Genomic DNA, 8,257 nt, shown 5'->3' with positions numbered 1-8,257 from the left:
TCTGGCAACTTCCACCAGGGCGCTAGCGGCAGTCAGAACCACCAGGGAGGCCAGCCCAACCGCGGTGCAGCTCCACGCCCACCAATGGCACCAGCACAGTCAGCCCAGCCCGCGCAAGCCAAGAAGGAGACGGGAGCAAAACCAGGGTCCTGCTTCAACTGTGGCGAGCTTGGCCACTTCGCTGACAAATGCCCGAAGCCCAGGCGTGCCGGACCAAGGTTTATCCAGGCTCGTGTCAACCACGCATCTGTGGAGGAGGCACAAGCAGCACCAGAGGTCGTACTGGGTACGTTTCCTGTTAACTCAATCCCTGCAACAGTACTTTTTGATTCTGGTGCAACGCATTCTTTCATCTCCAAGAAATTTGTCGGGATGCATGGGTTAATAAGAGAGGAACTTAGCACACCGATGCGGGTTCATACCCCAGGGAATAGCTCCACTTCGGTTCAATTCAGCCCTTCTATAACAATAGAAATTCAAAGGACACCGTTTCTAGCCAACCTCATCCTTCTCGACTCCAAAGGCCTAGATGTCATTCTTGGGATGGATTGGCTGACCAAGTTTAAGGGAGTCATCGATTGTGCGAATCGCACAGTCACCCTGACCAATGAGAAAGGAGAAACCGTGGTGTACAAATCTCTAGTCTCGCCAAAGAAAGGAGCCTCGTTGAATCAGATTGAGACGGAAATCCCAGTGGACACCGAAGAGAAGAACTTGAGAAAATTGGAGGACATACCCATAGTCTGCGAGTATCCAGAGGTGTTCCCCGAAGACCTCACCACCATGCCACCCAAGAGGGAGATTGAATTCCGGATTGATTTGGCACCAGGAACCGCTCCAATCTATAAGAGACCGTACAGAATGGCGGCCAACGAATTAGCAGAGGTCAAGAAGCAAGTTGACGAACAGCTGCAGAAAGGGTACATTCGACCCAGCACTTCACCTTGGGGCGCTCCGGTCATTTTTGTGGAGAAAAAGGATAAGACAAAGAGGATGTGCGTCGATTATCGCGCACTTAACGAGGTCACAATCAAGAATAAATATCCTTTGCCGCGAATCGACGATTTATTTGATCAACTGAAAGGAGCTAAAGTGTTCTCTAAGATAGACCTGCGATCAGGCTACCACCAGTTGAGAATCCGGGAAGAGGATATTCCGAAGACGGCCTTCACCACTCGGTACGGGCTATATGAGTGCACGGTTATGTCCTTCGGACTTACTAACGCACCCGCATTCTTCATGAATCTGATGAACAAAGTGTTCATGGAATTTTTGGACAAGTTTGTTGTGGTATTCATCGACAACATTCTTATCTATTCAAAGTCCGAAGAGGAACATGAACAACATCTCCGTCTGGTACTCGAGAAGTTGAAGGAGCACCAGCTATACGCCAAGTTCAGCAAGTGTGACTTCTGGTTGACGGAAGTCAAATTTCTGGGTCATGTCATTACAGCTCAGGGTGTAGCAGTTGATCCATCGAACGTGGAGTCAGTTACCAAGTGGACCCCACCGAAGACAGTGTCGCAGATTCGAAGTTTTCTAGGACTGGCTGGTTATTACCGTCGTTTCATCGGAAACTTCTCAAGAATCGCCCGACCCATGACTCAGTTGCTTAAGAAAGACGAGAAGTTTAAATGGACAGCTGAGTGCGACAAGAGCTTTGAGGAGCTCAAAAGGAAATTAGTATCCGCACCGGTTTTGATCCTGCCCGACCAGACGAAAGACTTCCAAGTCTATTGCGATGCATCCCGTCACGGACTTGGATGCGTCCTAATGCAAGAGGGCAGAGTGGTTGCATATGCCTCGCGGCAGTTGCGTCCACACGAAGGAAATTATCCAACTCATGACTTGGAATTGGCAGCAGTGGTCCATGCTTTGAAGATCTGGAGGCACTATCTGATCGGCAACCGCTGCGAAGTATATACGGACCATAAAAGTCTGAAATACATCTTCACCCAACCAGACCTAAACCTTCGACAACGAAGATGGTTGGAACTAATCAAAGACTATGACATGAGTATTCACTACCACCCGGGTAAAGCCAATGTGGTGGCAGACGCTTTAAGCCGGAAAAGTTACTGCACTGCTCTATGCATCGAGGGCATGTGTGAGGAATTGCGACAGGAGCTTGAACATCTCAACATGGGAATTGTTGAACACGGGTTCGTAGCCGCTCTGGAGGCACGGCCTACGCTCGTGGATCAAGTTAGAGCCGCTCAAGTAAATGATCCGGAAATAGCAGAACTGAAAAAGAACATGAGAGTCGGAAAAGCTCGGGATTTCCACGAGGATGAGCATGGCACAATCTGGATGGGAGAAAGATTGTGTGTACCGGACGACAAGGAATTGAAGGATCTGATACTCACCGAAGCTCATCAGACCCAGTACTCCATTCACCCAGGCAGCACCAAAATGTACCAAGACCTTAAAGAAAAATTTTGGTGGGTCAGCATGAGAAGGGAAATAGCTGAATTCGTCGCACTCTGCGATGTTTGCCAACGAGTGAAAGCAGAGCACCAAAGACCAGCAGGTTTACTCCAACCTCTCCAAATCCCGGAATGGAAATGGGAGGAGATTGGAATGGACTTTATAACGGGACTGCCCCGGACATCATCGGGACATGATTCAATCTGGGTAGTCGTGGATCGACTCACCAAGGTGGCTCACTTTATACCAGTACATACCACCTATACGGGAAAGAGATTGGCAGAATTGTACCTCGCAAGGATCATGTGTTTGCATGGGGTACCCAAGAAGATAGTATCCGACCGAGGTAGTCAGTTCACCTCAAAGTTCTGGCAGAAGCTGCAGGAAGAATTGGGGACCCGTTTAAACTTCAGCACGGCCTATCACCCGCAAACTGATGGTCAGACCGAGCGTGTCAATCAAATCTTGGAGGATATGTTGAGAGCTTGCGCTCTTGATTTTGGTGGAGCTTGGGACAAAAGCTTACCATATGCGGAATTCTCGTACAACAACAGCTACCAGGCCAGTCTACAGATGGCACCGTTTGAAGCTCTATACGGCCGGAAGTGCCGCACACCGCTTTTCTGGGATCAGACAGGCGAACGTCAACTGTTCGGAACAGAAGTATTAGCGGAAGCAGAAGAGAAAGTCAGAATCATCAGGGAAAGGTTGAGGATTGCTCAGTCTCGACAGAAGAGCTACGCGGATAACCGCCGAAGGGAGCTCACTTTTGAGGCAGGAGATTACGTGTATCTTCGTGTCACCCCGCTCCGGGGAGTACACCGCTTTCAGACAAAAGGCAAGTTGGCACCACGCTTCGTGGGACCATACAAAATTTTGGAACGAAGAGGAGAAGTTGCCTATCAACTAGAACTTCCGTCCAACATGATCGGCATCCATGACGTGTTCCACGTATCCCAATTAAAGAAGTGTTTAAGGGTACCTGAAGAACAGGCTGATTCGGAACACATTGATATCCAGGAGGACCTAACATATGTGGAGAAGCCGGTTCGTATACTTGACACTAGCGAAAGGAGAACCAGAAATAAGGTCACCAGGTTTTGCCGTGTTCAGTGGAGCCATCATTCAGAAGAGGAAGCAACCTGGGAAAGGGAAGATGAGTTGAAAGCCGCCCATCCGCACCTCTTCACCAGCTCCTCCGAATCTCGGGGCCGAGATTCCGTTTAAGGGGGGTAGGTTTGTCACACCCCGAAGTTTTCCTCCCTAGTCAAAATTGCAATTTATAATTGACCCCAAGAAAATGCAGAGGAAATCAGGATAAAACCCTAAGAAAACAATGCAAATAATAATCGGATTTGACATGTGGAATTTTTCTTGAATTCTACATGTCGAAATTCATTAACAGGATTTTTAGTGGAATTTTCAGAGCCCTAGAAATAATTTTAACCAATTAAAAATCACTAAAGTGCAATTGTTAATTCCAGGGAAAATCCTTTTTCTTTTTCTTTTTCCTTTTTCCCCTTTTTTCCCTCCTTTTTGTCCAATGGGCCGTCGGCCCATTTCTCTTTTTCCTCCCCCTCCTCTCTGTTGGGCCGGCGCAGGCCGAGGCCCAGCCCGACAGCCGGCCGCCCGCCCGCCTCCTCTCGGGGTCGCCGACAGGTGGGGCCCACCTGTCGGACCCGTCTCCCTCCTCCCGCCGATCCCGCTCGTGCCGCCGCCGCCGCAACCGACGCCGCGCCCACGTCTCCGCCTTCCCCGGGCCACGTCGACCACGCCCGCGCGTGCGCCGCATTCCCCGCGCCCGTTCCCCTCTCTCTCCCACTCGCGCCCGCGCCCGAGATGGCCGGGATTCGAAAACCGAATCCCGCCTCTCTCTCCTCCCCACTCCCCCACGTCGGCCGTCGAATCCCGCCGCTCCCGGCCACGTCCGGTTCCCCCATCCCCTATTTAAGCATCGCCGGCACCCCCTCTCGCTTTTTCCCCATTGCGCCGACCTCTCCCGAGCCCCCCAACGCCTCCGCGCCGTGCAACCACCCGCCGCCGCCGCTTTTGCTACTCCGGCCGCCGCTAGCCGCCGCTAGGCTCGCCGCCGTCTCACGCCGTCGCCGCCGTTAGCTTCGCGCGGCCGAGGTCCACCTCGTCCACCCCTCCTCCGTCGAGGTTCGTCGCCGGAACCCCCTCCCCACGTGCACGGGTGAGCGTCACCTCTACCGCCGCCTTCGGCCATGGATCCCGATCGCCATGGTCCATCTCTCTCTCTCTAATCCCTCTCTTCTCCTTCCTTAGGGCACGCCGGAGCTCGTCCGCTAGCCGACGCCGTCCTCCCGTGGCTTGCCGTCGCCGTCCGCCATCGCCTTCCTCCGCGCCGGCCACCCTCGGTGAGGCATCCCCTCCCTCCTTTTCCCCTTCCTCTCCTCCTAGAGCCGCTAGCCGCCGCTCTCCGCCGCCGGACGATCGCCGTCGGTCGTTGCTTTGCGCCGCTGCCGCATGCGCGCCGCCGCCGTGTGAGCGCCGCGCCGCCGGCGCCATGGTCGCCGCTGTCTCGCGCCGCGCCCGCGCGCCCCGGCCGCGAGGTCCCGCGCCGCCGTCCGATCTACCCTTGGGTAGATCGGGGCCGTCGGTTCGGCCGCCACGTGGCGCCGCCGCCCCTCCTTTCCCCGTGCCGCTGACCGGTGGGCCCGCGCGCCGCCACCCCCTTCCTCTCTCTCCCGGTCGCTGACCGGTGGGCCCCGCCTGTCGGCGCCGAGCCGCGCCCCCTCGCTGACGTCAGCCCTGGTTAATATTGCGCAATAAAATATTTAAGGATTTCTTTTATAGTAATAAACACAGTGAATCTTCTAAAATTCATAACTAATTCATCCGAGCTCCGTTTAAGCCCATTCAAGTCTCAGTAAATCAAGAAAAATGTGTAGAATCCATTAAAAATGGTTTTGTTCTCTGTTTCAGTAGTCTTATAGCCTGTTTGCAATGTTTGCTTTGTATGTCGCTAGATTCCGATCTCTCCGACGCTCCGGTGTACTTCGAGATAGTCGCCGAGGTCCCTCCAGCAGCAGAGCAAGGCAAGTCATGCTTGTCACTTGATCATATTGATCCTATATTGCAAATGTCCTAATGTTTTCTTTCAAATATCGCATTTGTTTTGCAATTATACTATGGGATGGTTACCTATTGTTACAGCTATGCCTTTTGATACCATGCTCCTTTGTTAGCTTGGGTTATAACATGATTAGATTTTGGACTAGGAATTGCTTAGCCATGCTTAGTTCAACTAGCACACATTGGGGATCTCATTTAAAACCTAGACTATAGGTTTATATGATAATGTTGGTTTAATACCACCGCTCTGGTGTTGGGTAAATAAAATGAACCACATGGTGGGCTGTGGGTGCATGGTTTTGCTAGTCGCACCCATGGCAGTTAAGGACCGGTTCGCGGGATGCCCTGGAAGAATTTATCGTACTTACCACAAGCCAGCGTGGGCAACGGCTGGGCTTGTAGTGTAGCTTTCCTCTAGTCGACGCATCCAGGCAAGGGTGGGCGTGATGGAGCGGGGCGGGCCCTGCGACGGCCTCTGTCGCTTCCGGATTCACCTAGGCACGAGAGGGGACTGCCCGTCGCCCGCTGGGGACGGGGGTGAAACCTGAGGTGTGGTGTGCTTGGCTAGAGGGGGTTATGCGAAGGGTCCTGTCACGGCCTCTTTCCGGTATGTCGTGGTGACATGTCGGCGCACGGAAACGTGTCGTGGGGCTGTGTCTTGTGGGTACAGTTGTACACCTCTGATCAGAGTAAAACTATTCGAATAGCCGTGCCCGCGGTTATGGGCGGTCAACCAGATTCACCGTGATTAGTCTCACCCTAGTGTAATCTGTTGAACTTGGATAGTTCAGGTGGATGGCTGGGCCTGTCGCAACGTGGGTTAGCGTTGGACAGCGGATGTTTAATACTGCTTAATTATTACAACTGTTTTCGCATTAAATTCCTGTTTATAAATGCCAGTATTTATGCAAATGAACCACTCTAGCTCTTCTTTGTTAATTCCCTGCATCATACCCCCATTCCGGTATGACTTGCTGAGTACAGTGGGTAGTACTCAGTCTTGCTCTATTTTTCCCAACCCCAGAGGACGGGTATGTGTCAGATGAAGGTTTCCCCGAGGAGTAGGCTTCGTCCGTGCCGTCGAGGATGCCTGTGGAGTGGTGTTCCCGCTGCGGTTTAGTCAAGGCTTAAGCTCCAGTTTCTTTTGTTTTCCGCTGCATTTCTGTAAGACCTTTATAATGTTTGTAAGACGAGGATCTGTATGTCAACATTGTCGTTTGTGTACCCCGGCTGGTCCTGGACGGGGGTTTTAATACACATTCTGCTTGGAATTCTATTCGGGAATTTCTGGGCGTGACACTCGTCTTCTCCACCAACACTCAGACGTTTTTCCATCGAGATCGAGCATCGGCTTCTCCTTCGCAGCCACTGCCTAGGGCAACCCCGCGCCGACGCCACCGTTGTCTCTCACCGTCGCCTGGCGGTCCTCGCCGCCTCCGCCACAGACGCCGCCGCCACGTCTCTTGGGTGAGAGCCCCCGCCCTCTCTCTCTCGATAAAGCTCTCTCTCTCTCTTTCGCCGACGAACGACTTCGGCACGGCCGCCACCGCCGACGACGCCGACGCCGACGTACGCCGCCAGGCCTCTACGTTACGCCGCCGCCGCGCCCCCACGCCGCCGGACCGCGTCCCCACCGCCGCGAGACACTGCCGCCGCGAGACGACGCCGCTGCCGCCGCGCCCCCACGCCGCCGGGCCGATTTGTTAAGTTGTTTATTAATTTCATATATTGATATGTCATTATTTTTCGAATGATAGCGTATTCACATGAGGGAAAAACTCCCACACAAGGATTTTGTCACTGCTGTTCAAGAACAGCTGATGGGGTTCATCAACGAAGAAGTCCTTAATCCCGATGGTGAATTCTACTACGACGGATCGACAATTCATAACGTCGGTCCTTCCTCTTCTGACGTAACGCAAGCGTCGAAGTCGTAGCTATAGCTAGCGAGCAAATGAATTGTACTATACATGCATGTGTATATATATATATATATATATATATATATATATATATATATATATATATATATATATATATATATGTACGTACATTTACTTTAGTGTTAATATATATTTTGGTAACATATATGTACATAAAAATGTTAAGTGCTTTAAATTATAAATATGTGTGTAATATATGTATTTATACATATATACATACGCGCATATATATATATATATATATATATATAATCAACCATGCAGCAAACAGGGCCATGCAAATAAAAAAAATGGTACATAGATCTTTAGTCCCGGTTGGTAACAACCGGGACTAAAGATGGATTAGCCGGCCACATGGCTGACCGATCTTTAGTCCCGGTTCGTGTTACCAACCGGGACTAAAGATCGATCTTTAGTCCCGGATTCGTAGTCCTGGTTGGACAACCGGGACTAAATGGGGTTACGAACCGGGACTACAAACGATTTCTCCACCGGTGCATATTCTCGAGAATTTCATTTATCTTATAGCATTTATTGGCCATGTGCTTATATATTGTTTTTTATAGAGTGTGGACTGTTTCATTTTTAAAAAAAGGAGGGTCTGTTGGGCTGAGGCTGTTCCTGACAATGGAAACGCTCGAAAGCGGCTGTATTGGTTTATGGACTCCAACACATTCATCTTGACCTGCACGAGGTCAGGTCAACCTGTTATCAGTCCGTGTTGATCAGATCATCACCACTGGGTTTCCTCAGCTCATCGGCATTTTTCCTAACAGAGGGTTGCGAAGGGT

This window comes from Oryza sativa, chromosome 9 (assembly GCF_034140825.1).
Source record: "Oryza sativa Japonica Group chromosome 9, ASM3414082v1".
In the NCBI taxonomy this organism is placed as follows: Eukaryota; Viridiplantae; Streptophyta; class Magnoliopsida; order Poales; family Poaceae; genus Oryza; species Oryza sativa.
The sequence above is the reverse complement of the archived record's forward strand: the minus strand, read 5'-3'. Positions refer to the sequence as shown.